This window comes from Lepidochelys olivacea (genome assembly GCF_965140295.1).
Source record: "Lepidochelys olivacea isolate rLepOli2 genome assembly, chromosome: 13".
NCBI lineage: Eukaryota > Metazoa > Chordata > Testudines > Cheloniidae > Lepidochelys > Lepidochelys olivacea.
In genome coordinates, this window is record NC_140423.1 from 24,616,782 (window position 1) to 24,636,378 (window position 19,597).

At 43.1% G+C, this 19,597-nt stretch overlaps 1 long non-coding RNA gene across 2 annotated transcripts in view; it reads right to left on the minus strand.

The window, feature by feature from the left end:
- Positions 1 to 19,188, minus strand: part of LOC311529664 — a 31,282-nt gene extending 12,094 nt beyond the window's left edge. The window contains exons 1-3 of one of the 2 annotated variants that reach the window (XR_014713855.1): positions 19,115 to 19,188; positions 5,348 to 5,443; positions 1,681 to 1,826 (exon numbers count right to left, since the gene is read on the minus strand). This is a non-coding gene — a long non-coding RNA (uncharacterized lncRNA). The remainder of the gene's footprint in view (positions 1 to 1,680; positions 1,827 to 5,347; positions 5,444 to 19,114) is intronic. The other variant, XR_014713854.1, reaches the window with a different exon arrangement.
- Between the last annotated feature and the right edge of the window lie 409 nt (positions 19,189 to 19,597).

Consider the following 19,597-nt stretch of genomic DNA (forward strand, 5'->3'; position numbering starts at 1 on the left):
GATCTGGGCTGAAGTAAGAGATTTCTGTATTGATTCAAAGGTCAGAGGAGGGCGAAATGACAGCATTAGTCATATAGGTACCTCTAAACCTATATGAAACACAAGGCAACATACCTGTATAAAGCATTGCTCTGTGAATCAGCCAAAGGGCCATTATAATATCCTCCAATATTGCATAAAGAGCACATTTCTCCTATCCTATAACATCAGTGTGCGCATAAAAAGGGGACGGCACAATTCTATCATATGTCACCTAGTATAAAGTTAAGGATTTTTTTCAATATGTGAATTTAAAGTTATAAGAGTAGGACTTTAAAACTAAAAATCTCAGCTATTTAGGGATAGGTTCTGTTGCCTTTATTCCTGGTGAGTAATGCCTTACTCCACATGTGGGCCCTTGGAAGTCAGTGTGGCTACTCATAAAGTGAGGCACTACTCAATGTCAGTGTGATGGAATTTGGCCCCTCAGCCCAAGTTTTCAAAGATACTTAGGCACCAAAAGATGCACATGTGCCCTTAAATCTTCAAAAGATATTTAGGCGTCAAAATCACATCGAAAACAACGGAAGTCAGGTGCTGAAATATCTTTAAGGGTCTGAGCTGCTATTTGATAAGGTAATAAAACATCCAAGGGAGCTAAATCCAGGATTGCAAGAAGGTTGGGAAAAGGAAACAAGATTCACATGGATATTCAGATTTTTAAAACTGTTGGGTGCACAACTGATTCAACTGGGCATGAAAATAGGTAATTAAGCATACACATGGTGTAAAGGTTTGGAAAATCTGGCCTGCTATGTAATCATACATGACAATGGCATTCTATTCCAATGGTCAGGAATGGCTATGGGGAATAAAACACCACCAACACTTTGTCACATATGTGGTGCTTTTTATCCATATAACGCAAAGTGTTTTCAGAGAGGCTGGGGCAAAGCTCCCTTCTCCCCTCAACTAGCTGGGGATGAGTTGGGAGAAGGGGACCAAAATAAATGCAGCCTCCTCCCTCATAGCAGGATAGGTACCTGCTGACACTAGGAAGGCCCTGTGTTAGCAGGAAGAAGACAATAGCAGGGGAAGTTTGCTTGCTGACCCGTCCCAGCCTGAGGGTGGAAGGACTGATTGGGAAAAGGGCTGGCTGGGGGAGAAGCTGCTTCTACAGCTGGCCTAAAGTACAACCCGGCTCCAAGACAGAGAGCTAGGAGGCTCCTGTCTTAAAGAGAGGGACAGAGGGATTGTCCAAAGTACAACCCAGCTCTAGGAGGAGAGCTGGGGCTTCCTGAACAAACTAACCAAGACTCTTACATGGATCCAGAGTGTGTGTGACCTTGAGTGGCTAAATAAGTGAGTTACTTCCATAGAATGAGTAAATAAAACTAGACCTGGCAAAGGGGTAATTTTGTTTAATTTTGTTTTGTTTGTTTGTTTTTAATTAATCTGATCTGGGTAATTGTTCCCTAGAACCTGACGTGGGTGTTGAGTGCAATGCACCTGCAGGGTCATACGAGGCCACAAGTGGGCATGCTTGAGAGATTCACTCCTTGACATCCCCCATCTGACTACTTACCTTGCTACCTATGTACTTATGCAACACCCATCTTCATTGTGTCTAAGCATTCTGCTGTCTGATGAGAAATGGAGCCAGATCCTTAAAAAAGGTGGGTAACTACATACACAACTTACCATTTCACACATCCAACCATGGTAACTTCACATGCAAAATAGGCTTGAAATTGCACAGGTCTCTTTGCATGCTCAGTTGTGTGGCAATCTTGTTTTAAAAAACTGGCCCATCAGTTCTGGATGCAAAGCAGCGGTTGCAACCAGTTCTGTCGGCAAGAGACAAAGCAGATTTGAAATAAGAAAAAAAGAAATAATACGCTGGAGGTGAGAAAGTGCAAAGTCCTAAGAACTGCCTCTGACTAGAAATGCCAGTGACTTAAATTTTAAGATTGCTTCATAATCACACATAATTAACGTTTGCCATTTTTCTGGAAACTGCCAGATTATTATTATCTCATCTTTTGTGTTTCCAGGAGAAACACACTAGTCAGCAAGTGAAGCATTAGGAAATTATTTATAATTATGCTGTTGAGAGCAGTTGGCTAATTCCATCTGCTAATTACTACCACTTCTAGAAGTATAGGTGGAGTGCTATAAATAACATTAATGCGTGCCATGCTGGTGCCAGGATATTAGAACCTGCATGGAGTGTTGGAACAACCTCTCTGGCAGCCTCTTCATGGGTCTTTGATCTCTCTCTGTAGCCTTCAAAGCACAAAGAAAGCACCAAATGAATTATTCTGTTCTCTCTTGGGAGAAGCAGACCAAGTGACTTGCAAAGGCAAGTATTTCTAGCATGCATTTGTCAGTGGCCTGACACCAAAGAGGACTTAACCAATTAATGGAATTCCCATTTCTGGACGGGTCTCAGTGTGTGTGTGAGTCTCTGACCCATGTACCTGGGTTTTAGACAAGGGCCTTCATGGGAAAGTGCTACTGAATGAGCTAAAGGGAAAGCCTTCCATTTTTATCTGGACCTTGGTCTTGTATAGATTGTAAACAGGAGACCTTCAGGCACCTAATTTTCATGTGTTTGGGTTGCTGGTTACTGAAGGCTGCTTCAATCAGGACACTGAGGCTCAGGGGTTAAGTACATAGCTGTGAGAGTTTTACATGTCAGATCATGAGTATTTACACAACATTGGCTGAACAACCAAATCAGGAGCACCAATGAGGGGTGTTGGGGGCAGGGACTGCCCCTTCCCCTCCCCCGTTTTTGCAATATCTGAGTTGGTGCCACAGTCCCAAAGTCATGTCCCAGCATGGATTTTCTAGGGGCCAGTCTCCGGTAAGAAGTCCAGATGAGAGGTCCCCAGGACATTAGAATGTCTATATTTAGTTCCCCAGGTACGGGAGGAATCAGTTAATTTATTATGTATTAAATACATTATTTTCTTCTTTAAGTATAGGGCCTATCTGGATTGCAAAAATAGTCAAGAGCTCTTGTTAATTCAGCTTATTGTCATAGCAGTGTTCCTCCACTCCTGGAGAAAGAGGAAAAAGAGCCCCTCTACTATGCTCCTCAGGACCGGCTCTAGGCACCAGCAAAGCCAGCACGTGCTTGGGGCGGCACAATGCCACGGGCGGCATTCCGGTCACCCCCCTCCCTCCTTTTTTTTTTGGGCTTGGGCAGTTGCGCTCTCGGAGCTTGGGGCATCAAAAAACCTAGAGCCGGCCCTGATGCTCCTACTGTAGGGCACATAAGGTTCTTTTATGGGCTTCATTGGGAAGCAGGGTTATAAAAAGTTATGAAATCCCATTTCAGCAGAGGATACATGGGCACTTACAGAAGTGAGAGGGGAACTAGCCAGCCTTACCATGCATTTTCCAGTGCTCTGGTTATTTTTGTTGCAGGGCAATGAATCTAATATACTTATGAACATAGTAAGGGGGCCTAATTCCACCCTCAGTTCCTCTAGTGGAATTCCATTCAGTCATACTGTGCCAGTGGAAGTGAGGGTGCAAATGAGTGTACTAATTCTCATATCCAGAGGATTTCATAAAGGAAAAGATTTGTTAAAATCTCTCTGTAGAAGACCTGTTGGGTAACATTTTCAAAAGTGACAAAGGGCCAGATTTTCAAATGTATTTAGGCACCTGAAGATGCAGACAGGTGCCTAAGGGGATTTGTAAAAGCACCTAATTGCCATTGAAATCAATGGGAGTTAGGCACCCTGGCAAAATCCTAGTCAATGCCTAAATACCTTTAAAAGTCTGGCTCTAGGACCCATATCCTCAAAAGGTTTCAATGAGAGTTAGACATCTAAATACATTTAGGATTTGGGCCTACTTTGTTCTGAAAACAGGACCTTGGTGCTTCTGAAAATTTGACCCTTTAACCCTCTCTGATTCTTATTTTCCTTGAGGTGTCTTTTATAAATTGCTTCAGGGACACCTGGAGCATCATAAGAACATAAGAATGGCCATACTGGGTCAGACCAAAGGTCCATCCAGCCCAGTATCCTGCAGAAGAACATAACTGTTGCAAAGATATGCTGCATGGCATATCTAGCATAAAACATATTCCAGTTATGTCATATTTACACTCATAAGCATATTTCCATAAAACATTATGGCGTGCAACATCTCACACACACAATCAAAATTCTCCTTTGCTCTGGGGAAATGTAGCTTTTCAGCATAAAGCAGGGGAAGCTGCTTGAGACAGGAGTTCCATGTTCCAGTATCAATGTAGATTCAATTAGAAATATAGGAGTTGCCTGAATGGACCAGGTCTTAATATGGGGGAAGAAAGAGGGCACAAGAAGAATTACTGAATGGGAAGGAAAGGACACCTGGGTTACAATCAAAGAATCATAGAGATCAGAGGTAGAAATGGGTTCTGTAATGAGCACTTGTGAATGCAACTAAAAGCATTTACCACATATGCCGGGACATTTTCAGATGCCCTTTGCATATTTACTCCCACTAGGTTCATTTTGTCAATTTTCCTGCCAACACTGGCATATTCCCTACAGCGTAGTCCCACTGATTTACCCAGCCTGTTTTTCAGTGGCTCATACTGACCATTGCAATATTTCCTGAGTAACTTCCCCAAAAAAGGGAACTTCAGTCTATACAATGGGCTCATCGAATGTTCATTTGCAAAAAAAGGAAAGATAATCCTCACTAAACTGCCTTCCAGAATTAAAAGGAAAAAAGCACCAAAAAGATACATTTTTGTTGACATTTTTAAACAACATCTATCGTTTCCAGCTCAGTGCTCCCTGTTCTCCTCCTCCTCAAGTGTCATTCTTCTAGAAGAGGAAGTTTCTTCTTTATCCCTTCACCAGTCAGTGATTCTCAAGGGTTTTTTACTGTTTGCTGCCTGCCCACTCTTTGATTCTGCCTCACTTTTGATCAAGAATCATATTCAGCATTTAGCACATACCATCTAAAGAAGCCTCACAGGCCCCTGGGCTACTACTCCCATGGGGTATCTGAGATGCAGAGTGGGTTATATGATATTTTTTCCTTAGGCCCTCTAGCAGTTATGAGCAGCACTTACATTAGAACTTAGGAGTTCCTGGCTCCTAGTCCTGAGTCCACTAGGCCCTGCTGACTCATGCTAAACTGGACTGCCAGTTGCCCCTCTTTTCTCCGCTCTAGCACACTCTCTCCCTGGTAACATCCTCTTTTCCAGACTGTCTAAAACTGCATCCTGGAAAGATGCCTGAAATATCCCAAATTTTTCCTTGGAATTTCCCTCTCTCTCTCCATTCCTCATTTTGGGCATGCCCCACTTGTCTGTCATGTCAGTGAGGCCACATTTTCTGGAGTCTCCCACCTTTTCCTCTCTGTCCATTGCCAATATGTCCCCTGGAGTATTCAGCATTTGCGGTCACAAGGAGCATCATTCCTGCTGCTGAGGAATTCACATTGCCTGAAAGTGAAAACAACCCACAGTGAGCTAAATCTGTACTATAAGGATTATCTGTGGAGCCTTGCAAAAGACATCCAAGTCAGCACCAGACACCCTAAGTCACTAAGTTTGAGTCTCAATGGAGGCTGGCATTTCAGCCCAGGAGTCACAGATGTAGGACAACAAACTGTCTGCTAACAATCCTCAGGGAAGGGCATCCAGACACTAAAAAGTGTCTGCGTGTGTGTGCATGTGTGTTGATATTCTGTCTTGATAAGTCAAAGGCAGAAATGACTCTGATATGATCCTACTTGCAGCAACTCCTCTGGGCCAGTGGATACCAAGAATATGCGATGTGACCATCACAAAGAAGGAAAGTCTGGACTCCGAAAGTTACCTTTTCTTTATATTTTAATTGGAGTATTTTCCAGGCAAGCTTTAAAGTCATGACAACACTTTTTATGTCCCCGATTTAAAGGGCCAAAGTTTGCTGGTGTTTTATTTTTATTCCCATTTGATTTGATATTTTCAACATGTTGTAAGAGAGGATAGATCAGCAAATCACAGCCTTGCAACAGGATGCAAGCAGTAAAGTATCACCTCATTACACACACAAGTGCTTGGGATTAAAATTATAGGCTAGTAGCATATATGAGACAGGATTATAATTAGGATCTAGACTCATGAGTGATGAATCACAACAGAGCATTAGCTGTACCGGCAGCCTCATAGTGTGCAGTGGGTCAAAAACCAAAGATTTAAGAAAAGCAATTCAGCAGAGAGCAGCAACAGGAATTGTATGCATATCTCAGTGCTAATGGGTGACTTCCCTCTCCTGCTATATTTTCTTAAAGTCCAGTTAGTTTTCATGGAAAGGTCCTGTATTGACAGCCTTAGAACATAAAGACGTGTGTCTAAGAGGTTTTGATTCTGTGGAGATCAGGTTTGGAGTGTTGTAACTTTAAGGGAAGAGATGAGCAGGACAGAGCTAAAAAGAACCTGATCCTGTATTAATGGGAGTGCTACAACATAGCCAAGTCACTCATGCTCAGGAACCAGAGTAAAATGAGAATGGGGAACGTTTCGTTAAACATTTAGTTAGCATGATGAGCATCATGCGTAAGCCCTTCTTCAGACTTGCCAATTCTCCTATTTTTTTTTTTTTTTACTCTGAGCATTTAAGAATAAGGAAACAAAGGAGACTGAGACTTTCTGCCACCCAGAATAGAGCACACTTCATGCTTCCCATGAATTTATACATAGTGTCCATAGTGTCTTAGCTGGGGGTGCAGTGCGGGTGGGCCATATTGTGCTTTGTTTGGACAGGTGCAGGACGTTCATGAAAATATTTGCACATCCTCAAAATATCAGGAATTTTAGTACAAATGATCATTTGTCCAGAAATTGGTAGCGGAGAGTGAGTTTTCATTAGTCACTATTTTTATTCATTAGTCTCCTGTTGAGATGTTTCAGTCATCCAATTAGAAAGTAGAAAGTGTATCAGATGAATTAGAAGACCAATCAAACCCCATGAATATAAATGGTCAACTACAGATGAACTAGGTATGCAGATATAATCTTATAAAGGTCAGAATCACAATAATCCCAACAAGGAAAATCAATTTTCCAAAAAAAAAGTATAGTGATAACAATTAACCCTTAATTCTCTGAATCTGTCATACACATTGATAGAGTTTATATAAGAACACTAGCTCTCTCCATGGTATATAGCTCGAACAATATGCTAGTACTAGTGTGATTCCAGGTGCTAACAGTCTAATTCATGGTCTTTTTCAAATATTTTTCAGGAGCTCTGCAAGTCACATTATCTTTCAATCTGTGCAAAACGGACTAAACTTTTATGCACATTCAAATATGTGCAAATTCTAGTTGAGTGCACATTTCCCTAGTCTGATGCAACCTGCCTGCAACACTTACTCTCCCTTTTCATTTCATTTATATATATCCACACACACACACGCACACACACACAACTGCACCTTTCAATTACAGAAACACCCTGCATCTTAACATTCGGTAATTCTGCTGTCCATGCAGAGGTAAGTGCTGACAGTGCGACAGCTTGGAGAATGATTGCGCTTTGGAATGTTTTGTTCCTCTGTTCAATAGCGCTGATTGGCTGTGGTGATTAAGCGAATCAGGTGAGGGGAAGTGGTATTCATGGGCTGACCAGGGGGATCAGGGATGCAATCAGTTTAAGCATCTGCGAATAAGTGCTCATTTAGTTCTTCAAGGGTACTACACTTCAGCAGGATGACTATTTGTTTGAGTTTCTAAGGAACTGAGGGAAGAATTTCTATACTGTGTGTTCAGGCCAGTAACCTTACTGTTCAATTTTCTACCTCCTGATTGCTCTACTGGGTGGCATGCGTATATCCGCTTCTGAGTACAGCAAAGCCCAAAAGGAAGTAACCCTTTGCAAGGGAGAGCAAATAGTGACTTATGGTCAAAGTTCTCCACTCTAATCTGTGATTTGGAGGCAGGGGGCTGGGACATCGCATTCTATTCCCAGCTGAGTCACCACCTCTGTTTGCTTTTTCTTTTGCTCCTATCTGAAGTGCCTGATTCCTAGGGAAACCACGGTGATACCAGTACAGTTGAAGTTTAGTGATCTCTCCACATAAGCAGTATAATGTCTGTGGAACCAGATGCTCATGTTGTGCAAAATACCATAGTGTCATTGACTTCAATGGGGTTACACTGATTTACACCCACTGAGTGTTTGACCCCCCCCATTTAGTGATTTGGACTGTAAACTATGGTCTGAGAAAGAGGAGGTTAGGTGATGGTTATCATGACACCATGCAATATTTGGTATAAATTATACAAAGATGATACTGTATTGTGTGCTGTACAAAATCACTATTCTATTGCATAATCTATTAGCTAGAGATCTGACATGGGTAGAGGAATATGGCCCAAATCCTTCAGGTTTTACATGGTTCAGGGCTAACTGCACTTTGACCCTTCCTTGGTCTCTCTCTGAGTGCACCACCTGCAGGTTTTAGGCCCTGACCCCTTATCTCTCTGGGGTGGAATCCCATACTTCTTCCCCAGTTTACAGTACCCTGTACCAACTGCACTTATTTCGCAGGTCTGACTAGACTGGCTGCCTGTGACTCTTCCCTTGGGAGGCCAGTGGTGATTACAGTGAGCCAAAATGGCTCCTTAAAACAAAGTGTTGTCTAATCTTAACAATAACAAGAGCAAAGCAGAAGAGAACAGGTTTTCAAACCAACAAAATGCCAACCACGCATGCTTGTCTCGCCTAGAGTCTGACTATCCTGAAATGGAGACTTAGGCAGGTTAAAGCTTCCTCAAGACACCCCTAACTGCTGAAGGGGGGCTGTTTCTCTTTCTTAGCCATCTGTACCTCTTCTCAAGAGAACGTGTGCAACTTTAAACCTTCCTGAGGTATTTTTTACTCTCTTCCTTTCACGGGCCCCGAGTCCCTCCTAGGGGAAAGCTGTCTGGCAGGCCCAGCCAAGGAACAGAGTCAGGGCATTTAAGTGAATTGTTCTGCATTGTCCTGTATCCCTTGAAGTGTTTGTCAGGAGATGTGAATATCAGGAACTACCAACCCCCGGCCTCCTTCCAGGGCGCATTTCCTGCCAAATCCACAAGTGAATCAACACAATATCTGAACACAGTAAACAGCACAACGGTCTGGTCAAGATGCATTAGTCATAAATTATTACAGACAGCTCCAACTGAGTGGGACAGTTGCCAGGGTAAGGATGGCAGGACTGGGCCCTGCACCATGGCTGTGCTAGTGTGACATGGAATGGCTAGGAAGGCAAGGCATCCTTTATAAACCAGAGCCCTTTCTCAAATGAAGCTGCTGTTTTCCATGTCCACCCCTACTCCTGTCAATCAAATCTAATCAAGCCAGCCACTGGAGGCCTGGCCAACCTGCCCTCAAGCTCACTTCTTTCTTTTGATTGTTGCTCTCCCACACGCAGACATGCTTGCCACATACAGTGGGGTCACGAAAATGTCCCTTCTTAAACATGTCAATTAACAGAATGTGCTGCACTCCCACCAGGCCTGCCTCCTCCGAGGGACCTTGCTTTGCCATTCACTGCACTCCAGGGCACAGGGCTCTGTGTGTGTTGCTGGTGACAGTCATTGCCGGATCTCCGTAGCAAGCCTGGCTCTTGTACATCAATGCGCGTGACAGGCAGCCCTGGGGGTCACCTTCCACAGCACTGTCCATCAAACTTGAGATGCAGCTTCGCCACCAGGCTTTTCCCAACTATACAGTAAATGACACAAGGCTTCGTAGGTTTGTTAGTAAACTCTAGAAAACACAGCAAGAAACTACAGCAGGACCAAATGAAGCTAGGTGAATGGGCAGCATGACGGCTGATGAAATTCAGCATTGACAAAAGGGTGTGAAACACACTGGAAAGAATAGTTTGAGCTACCCAGAAACACTGCTAGTCTGAGGTGGTTGAAAGAAAAGAGGGAGCGGTGGGGAAATCACAATGAAAATGTGATTTCCCCCTTTAACACCTATCTAAACTAGGAGCAATGTATCTGAGCACGCTTCCCTAGTATTTCTTTCTAGTTTGAAAAAAAATGTTGACCAGCTTTACTGCTGCATTTAAAATTACAACTACCTGTAACCATTCAGGGAAAAGAATGGGGTGTCATTGCAGGCACCTCAGAGAAAATCTCTGCTCAGTGGGAATCAAAAAAAGCAAACAAAATGTTAGGATGCATAAAGAATGTGAATGAAAACAACACAAAGTATTGTACTGCCATTGTGTAAACTGATCGCATGTCCTCACTGGGAAAACTGCATTCACTGATGATCACCCTATCTCAAAATGGTGTTATGCTCTGATGGACCCCAGAACAGCAATCCCAAAACACACAAAAGAATGAGGCAAGACACGCAGGTAGGTTGTCAATCAAAGCAGGCAATAGCCAGGAGCTGGTTAGAGCAGCAATAGGCTAAACAAAAGAGCATAAAGGATCAAATAGCAGAGGTGTTGCAGCAAGCTCTGAGTAGCTGCATGCATGTGTGTACACACAGAGTCCAGGGAACAGGAAGGCAACACACACACCAGTCCTCACAGACGGATACAGGAAAAATCTCTGTTTCAGAGATGGGCAAGAGTAATGATTAGCGACACTGAAAAACTTTTATATGAAGAGCTAAAGAAAGGATTGGGACAGTGTGGCGTAATAGCTAAAGCACTGCTCCCGGACTGAGGAGACCTAGATTTTAGTCCTTGCTGTGCCTCCGGCCCGTGTCATAACCTTGGGCAAATCATGTTGCCTCTTTGTCTCAGTTTCCCCTTCCAGAAATAAATGCTATTGACCTCCTTTGTAAAGTGCTTTGAGCTCTGTGTGTGAAAAGCACTGTATAAAAAGCTGGGTATCATTATAATTTATTATTGGTATTATGGTAGTCCCCGCCATGTTATGTTAGGTGCTGTACAGGCATATCTGTTTAGTCTAGGGAGGACAGAATCAAGACAGGATGTGACAGAGGTACAACAAATAGTACAAAGAAAATAAATTAAGAACTCTCCTTACCACTTTCCATAATACAAGAAAAGGGGAATAAGTTACAGATATTGAAAGGAAGTGAATTTAAAACAAATACAAGGAAATACCAATTCAAAGAATGCCTGATTGTCCTGTGGGACTCCCTTCCAGTAGATATCATTGAGGCCAAGAGCGTAGCAGAATTATTAACCAAAAAAGAATTAGACATTTATATGGACAATGGGAACATCCAGAGCTACATTAAATAGGGTTTTAAAACAAATAAGAAGGGATATCAGACCATCATGCTTCAGGGCATAAAAACTAGTAATACATACATCTTAGAGATCCACTGATGAACAGCTAAAGTCAGTAGTATTATTCCACATTTTACAGATGGGGAAACTGAGGCACAGAGCAGTGAACTGAGTTGCCTAAGTTACCGCATGTTAGTGGCAGAGCTGGGAACAGAACCCAACTCCCGTGAGTCCCAATCCAATGCTCTGGAAACTAGGCAACACTATCTTCCTAATCTCTAATTGATAGGGATTACATAGAAACTTCCCCTATGGGCAGGTTATTCTATAAATGTCCACTAAGGGGGTTTCTTGCACCTTCTTCTGAAGCACGTGGCAGTGGTTGCTGTCATATATGGCACACTGCCCTAGATAGACCAATAGTCAGATCGGGGGTGGTGATTCCTATGTTCCCACTTGGCATAAATCACTTCTGCAGATGGGATACCAGCCCACAGGAGCCATTACTCTGCTGGTGCACAGGAAATATAAGCTCATAGAAGAGCTGAAAGCTTGATACCTCAAGGAATATTCAGCAAAATAGAGTTTTCATTTAGGAATCATTATAAAACGGTTGATAGGGCTAGCATCCTGTGCATCAAATTTCCCTGCTCTGGGTTTGGATGCACTATTCCTCCAAACAGAAAAGGAGGACATGTGGCACCTTAGAGACTAACCAATTTATTTGAGCATAAGCTTTCATGAGCTACAGCTCACTTCATCGGATGCATAAAGTGGAAAATACAGTGAGGAGATTTATATACACACAGACCATGCAAAAATGGATGTTTACCATACACATTGTAAGGAGAGCGATCACTTAAGATGAGCTATTACCAGCAGGAGAGTGGGGTGGGGGGAGAGAAAACCTTTTGAAGTGATAATCAAGGTGGGCCATTTCCAGCACATTTCCAGGAGTTAACAAGAACGTCTGAGGAACGGGGGGGGGGGGGGGGGGAATAAACAAGGGGAAATAGTTTTACTTTGTATAATGACTCAACCACTCCCAGTCTCTATTCAAGCCTAAGTTAATTGTATCCAATTTGGAAATTAATTCCAATTCAGCAGTCTCTTGTTGGAGTCTGTTTTCGAAGTTTTTTTGTTGAAAAATAGTCACTTTTAGATCAGAAATCGAGTGATCAGAGAGATTGAAGCGTTCTCCGACTGGTTTATGAATGTTATCATTCTTGACATCTGATTTGTGTCCATTTATTCTTTTACGTAGAGACTGTCCAGTTTGACCAATGTACATGGCAGAGGGGCATTGGTGGCACATATCACATTGGTAGATGTGCAGGTGAAAGAGCCTCTGATAGTGTGGCTGATATGATTAGGCGCTATGATGGTGTCCCCTGAATAGATACGGGGCACAGTTGGCAACGGGCTTTGTTGCAAAGATAGGTTCCTGGGTTAGTGGTTCTGTTGTGTGGTTGCTGGTGAGTATTTGCTTCAGGTTGGGGGGCTGTCTGTAGGCAAGGACTGGCCTGTCTCCCAAGATTTGTGAGAGTGATGGGTCGTCCTTCAGGATAGGTTGTAGATCCTTGATGATGCGTTGGGAGAGGTTTTAGTTAGGGGCTGAAGGTGACGGCTAGTGGCGTTCTGTTATTTTCTTTGTTGGGCCTGTCCTGTAGTAGGTGAATTCTGGGTACTCTTCTGGCTCTGTCAATCTGTTTCTTCACTTCCGCAGGTGGGTTTTGTAGTTGTAAGAATGCTCGATAGAGATCTTGTAGGTGTTTGTCTCTGTCTGAGGGGTTGGAGCAAATGTGGTTGTATTGTAGAGCTTGGCTGTAGACAATGGATCATGTGGTGTGGTCTGGATGAAAGCTGGAGGCATGTAGGTAGGAATAGCGGTCAGTAGGTTTCCGGTATAGGGTGGTGTTTATGTGACCATCGCTTATTAGCACTGTAGTGTCCAGGAAGTGGATCTCTTGTGTGGATTGGTCCCAGCTGAGGTTGATGGTGGGATGGAAATTGTTGAAATCATGGTGAAATTCCTCAAGGGCTTCTTTTCCATGGGTCCAGATGATGAAGATGTCATCAATATAGTGCAAGTAGAGTAGGGGCATTAGGGGACGAGAGCTGAGGAAGCATTCTTCGAAGTCAGCCATAAAAATGTTGGCATACTGTGGGGCCATGCAGGTACCCAGAGCAGTGCCGCTGATTTGAAGGTATACATTGTCCCCAAATGTGAAATAGTTATGGGTGAGGACAAAGTCACAAAGTTCAGCCACCAGGTTTGCCGTGACATTATAGGGGATAGTGTTCCTGACGGCTTGTAGTCTATCTTTGTATGGAATGTTGGTGTAGAGGGCTTCTACATCCATAGTGGCCAGGATGGTGTTATCAGGAAGATCACCGATGGATTGTAGTTTCCTCAGGAAGTCAGTGGTGTCTCGAAGATAGCTGGGAGTGCTGGTAGCGTAGGGCCTGAGGAGGGAGTCTACATAGCCAGACAATCCTGCTGTCAGGGTGCCAATGCAGTATTTTTAACACAGTATTTTTAAAATTAAATAAAATGCTGAGATTATGATGATCTAATTAAACAGCACTCCCAGCTTCTCCCTGGGCCATGGGACTCCTATCAGAGTTAATTATCTGAGTGCGGAGCTGACCTGCTTGTGGTCCCTAGGGAAGGGTACCAGCAGCACTGCCTTGTACTCACCTTCCTCACAAGAGAAGGTAGGTAGATATCAGAGATGGAGAGGTTACAAGGGAGAACTTTTCAACAATCAGACATTGAAGAGTGAATTTCAGTGTTTCAGGGAAATTATTTCTCTTTCTGTTCCCTAAACACTGTGGTAACAGGTGACACCATCATTGCCATTAATTATTATGTTGTGATAGCACCTAGGAGCCCCAGCCATGGACCATTGTGCCAGGCACTGTACAAACACAGAACAAAAAGACAGTCTCTGCCCCAAACAGCTTACAATCTAAGTGTTTGTAACACAAGAGTCAACAGATAGATACAGACAGAGAAAGACAGGGAACACATGGAGACAATGGACAGTGTAGCAGAAAGTGGTCTCAATACACTAACTGTCTAATCATTGCCAAAGTTTTTTGTAGGCATAATGACACAAGGGAGTTTCAAACAGAGATCTGAAGGAGGATAATAATGTGACAGTATCTACTTCAAAGGAAGATCCTTCCATGTCTTTCCAGCAGGAGTTAAAATCTCCACCAATCACAGGATAATAGTAACACGGAAGATAATGAGCTTGCTAGATCTTTTTTGCCAAAAAGATCCACTCTACGTTGATGCATTGTGCCTTTGAGTTTGCAACTCAAAGCCCTAAATGCTGGTGCTTTGCTCCAGAGAGCCACAAACTAAGTTTTCTTGCATGTATCCCGCGCCCCCTGAGTCTCAAACTCAGATCACTGCCCTGATGGTCACATTGCATAGCCATTCCTCACGCTCAGGTCCATCTTACTGAGCCCTGGTTCTTGAACTAGGACTGACAGCACTGTGCCACAACATCTCCAATACAACAGATTCCTTCTAGAGTGGCATACTGGGCAGCTGGTTCTCACAAGCAGATTCACCTTATCAAACTACTGATTCTTGAACTCAGATCTTTCACATGCTGACTAGAGCAAGACAAGACAGTTTTTGGTCAGAAAATGCTGTTTCAAAGACATCCTTTCCTCGCCCCCACGAAATCATACCATTTTCACAAAATTTCATTTTATGAAAAATGGAAAAAGTTTTGAAATGGTGCAATGTCCTGTTTTGACATTTTCAGAATGAAAAATTCTTATGATTTCACAATAACTTTTCATTTCAAAGTTCACTTTGTTTAATATTAAAAAAGGTTGAAATCAAAGTGAAATACTTCAACTGATCCACAACAGTTTTTTTCAGAATTTAATGTAAATTTTTGAAAATTTGTCTTTGTCCCAATTCAGGACTAATTTTTGTTTAATCAAAATTTTTCACGTGATGGAAAAAATCTGTGTTCTGACCAGCTCCAGTGCTGGTACCTCATTGCGCTACAAAATCTTGGACTTGGAAACCTTGATGAGTGACACATTGTGACATTAAGTTTCAGACTCTTAGCATTTGTTTAGAAGCATATTTTGCCATCTCTGGAAGCCCTGTGATGTAGTGCATTAGGATGGAGTAACAGGGACCCAGTCAGCCTGCATTGTGCAAGCAAAAAGAAAAGGAGTACTTGTGGCACCTTAGAGACTAACCAATTTATTTGAGCATGAGCTTTCGTGAGCTACAGCTCACTTCATCGGATGCATACCGTGGAAACTGCAGAAGACATTATATACACACAGAGACCATGAAACAATACCTCTTCCCGCCACACTGTCCTGCGGGTAATAGCTTATCTAAAGTGATCATCAAGTTGGGCCATTTCCTGCACAAATCCAGCTTTTCTCACCCTCCGCCCCCCCCCCACAAACTTACTCTCCTGCTGGTAATAGCCCATCCAAAGTGACCACTCTCCCTACAATATGCATGGTAATCAAGGTGGGCCATTTCCAGCACAAATCCAGGCTCTCACCCCCACCCCACCCCCCCAGGGAACACACACACACACACAAACTCATTCTCCTGCTGGCAATAGCTCATCCAAACTGACCACTCTCCAAGTTTAAATCCAAGTTTAACCAGAACGTCTTGGGGGGGGGGGAGGAAAAAACAAGGGGAAATAGGCTACCTTGCATAATGACTTAGCCACTCCCAATCTCTATTTAAGCCTAAATTAATAGTATCCAATTTGCAAATGAATTCCAATTCAGCAGTTTCTCGCTGGAGTCTGGATTTGAAGTTTTTTTGTTGTAAGATAGCGACCTTCATGTCTGTGATTGCGTGACCAGAGAGATTGAAGTGTTCTCCGACTGGTTTATGAATGTTATAATGCTTGACGTCTGATTTGTGTCCATTTATTCTTTTACGTAGAGACTGTCCAGTTTGACCAATGTAAATGGTAGAGGGGCATTGTTGGCACATGATGGCATATACCACATTGGTGGATGTGCAGGTGAACGAGCCTCTGATAGTGTGGCTGATGTTATTAGGCCCTGTGATGGTGTCCCCTGAATAGATATGTGGGCACAGTTGGCAACGGGCTTTGTTGCAAGGATAGTTTCCTGGGTTAGTGGTTCTGTTGTGTGCTATGTGGTTGTTGGTGAGTATTTGCTTCAGGTTGGGGGGCTGTCTGTAGTGATGCATTGTGCAAGCATCACTCTTTGGTTTTGAAGGATCTTACATGAGACTTCACTTTCCCCAGCAGCCAACAAATTAATCAGTTCCTCCTTGGCATTGAAATAGATCTCTCTTTCTGTTAGGTAGGTCAACAATTCACAATCTATTTCAGCTGTTCTGTTCCCATGAATTCTATTACAATATGTTGCAAAGGAGAAGATAACAGGGAAGGAAGAGTGAGTGGCATGCATTGTTTTCTGAGGGGGGTGGGAAACACACACACAATTTATTTTTCATTCCTTTATGATAAATATGAATTCAATTACATGCAGAGGAGAACTGTAGCAGTCAGTCAAAATAACACTCAGCTAGTAGCGACTATAATGGCTTTTAACAAGGAAAGCTTATCATCAAGGTTCAGACAAGCCTGATTCTGTGTTGCACCTGATGAACCTGCAGAGGAGACGACGACAATCAAGGCTCAGAATTAATCTTGCATTCCTACAGCTTGTGGAGGGAAGGGGTAGAGAGATACTAATGGAGCCTTCTGGACTTAATGCATCCACTATACCAAGCATATAAAGACAGCAGAGATTTAGCGACAGACACACAGGGCCAGTCAACATAATACTGGAAGAATGCTGGATGACTGGAAAAAGGCTAATGTAGTGCCCATCTTTAAAAAAGGGAAGGAGGATGATCCGGGGAACTATAGGCCAGTCAGCCTCACCTCAGTTCCTGGAAAAATCATGGAGCAGGTGCTCAAGGAATCAATTATGAAGCACTTAGAGGAGAGGAAAGTGATCAGGAACAGTCAGCATGGATTCACCAAGGGCAAGTCATGCCTGACTAATCTAATTGCCTTCTATGACAAGATAACTGGCTCTTTGGATGAAGGGAAAGAAGTGGATGTGTTATTCCTTGACTTTAGCAAAGCTTTTGACACAGTCTCCCACAGTATTCTTGCCAGCAAGTTAAAGAAGTATGGGCTGGATGAATGGGCAGAAAGCTGGCTAGATTGTTGGGCAGTGATCAATGGCTCCATGTCTAGTTGGCAGCTGATATCAAGTGAAGTACCCCAAGGGTCGGTCCTGGGGCCGGTTTTGTTCAATATCTTCATAAATGATCTGGAGGATGGCATAGATTGCACCATCAGCAAGTTTCCAGATGACACTAAACTGGGAGGAGAAGTAGATAGGCTAGAGCTAGGATACAGAGGGACCTAGACAAATTAGAGGATTGGGCCAAAAGAAATCTGATGAGGTTCAACAAGGACAAATGCAGAGTCTTGCACTTAGGATGGAAGAATCCCATGCACCACTACAGACTAGGGACCGAATGGCTAGGCAGCAGTTCTGCAGAAAAGGACTTAGGGGTTACAGTGGACGAGAAGCTGGATATGAGTCAACAGTGTGCCCTTGTTGCCAAGAAGGCCAATGGCATTTTGGGATGTATAAGTAGAGGCATTGCCAGCAGATCGAGGGACATGATCTTTCCCCTCTATTCGACATTGGTGAGGCCTCATCTGGAGTACTGTGTCCAGTTTTGGGCCCCACACTACAAGAAGGATGTGAAAAAATTGGAAAACGTCCAGCAGAACACAACAAAAATGATTAGGGCGCTGGAACACATGACTTATGAGGAGAGGCTGAGGGAACTGGGATTGTTTAGTCTGCGGAAGAGAAGAATGAGGGGGGATTTGATAGCTGCTTTCAACTATCTGAAAGGGGGTTCTAAAGAGGATGGATCTAGACTGTTCTCAGTGGTAGCAGATGACAGAACGAGAAGTAATGGTCTCAAGTTGCAGTGGGGGAAGTTTAGATTGGATTTTAGGAAAAACTTTTTCACTAGGAGGGTGGTGAAGCACTGGAATGCGTTACTGAGGGAAGTGGTGGAATCTCCTTCCTTTGAAGTTTTTAAGGTCAGGCTTGATAAAGCCCTGGCTGGGATGATTTAGTTGGGGCTTGGTCCTGCTTTGAGCAGGAGGTTGGACTAGATGACCTCCTGAGATCCCTTCCAACCCTGATATTCTATTATTCTAATACATGCAAAAAAATGCATCTATGCCCCTTCCTGTCCCTTTCATTTCACCAGTCAAAACCCCACCTCTCACTGTGCATTTTGGAGAACATTTGCAAACAGGCTGTTGTCAAGGTTCCTTCCCCACTCTGAACTCTAGGGTACAGACGTGGGGACCTGCGTGAAAACCCCCTAAGCTTATTTTTACCAGCTTAGGTTAAAACTTCCCCAAGGTACAAACTATTTTCCTTTTTCCCTTGGACTTTATTGCTGCCACCACCAAGCGTCTAACAAATATATAACAGGGAAAGAACCCGCCTGGAAATGTCTTTCCCCCCAAAATCCTCCCCAAACCCTATACCCCCTTTCCTGGGGAAGGTTTGATAAAAATCCTCACCAATTTGCTTAGGTGAACACAGACCCAAACCCTTGGATCTTAAGAAGAATGAAAAAGCAATCAGGTTCTTAAAAGAAGAATTTTAATTGAAGAAAAAAAGTAAAAGAATCATCTCTGTAAAATCAGGATGTAAATACCTTACAGGATAATCAGATTCAAAACACAGAGAATCCCTCTAGGCAAAATCTTCAGTTACAAAAAGGCACAAAAACAGGAATCTACATTCAATTCAGCACAACTTATTTTATCAGCCATTTAAACAAAACAGAATCTAACGCATATCTAACTAGATTACTTACAAAGTTCTAAAACTCCATTCCTTTTCTGTTCCTGGCAAAAGCAGCATACAGACAGAGAGAACCTTTGTTTCTCCCCACCCCCCTCCAGCTTTGAAAGTATCTTGTCTCCTCATTGGTCATTTTGGTCAGGTGCCAGGGAGGTTATCCTAGCTTCTTAACCCTTTACAGGTGAAAGGGTTTTTCCTCTGGCCAGGAGGGATTTAAAGGTGTTTACCCTTCCCTTTATATTTATGACAGCTGTTTAAATTGCTCCCATAAAGCCTGCAAACTCACAGCCACATGGGCACAACAAAGGCCACAGCTGCCTATGCAAATATATATTTGCCCAGGCAGATGGTAAATAAAATATGTAAATCAGGTAACTACCCCTAAGCAGCCCTGTGAACAATGAAGCATGTATGTCTATCTAACTGCCTCGATATTTTATAAAGCTCCTGATCGCCATAAGATCCATCTGCAAACTGCAGACTCTGCACTTTCGAC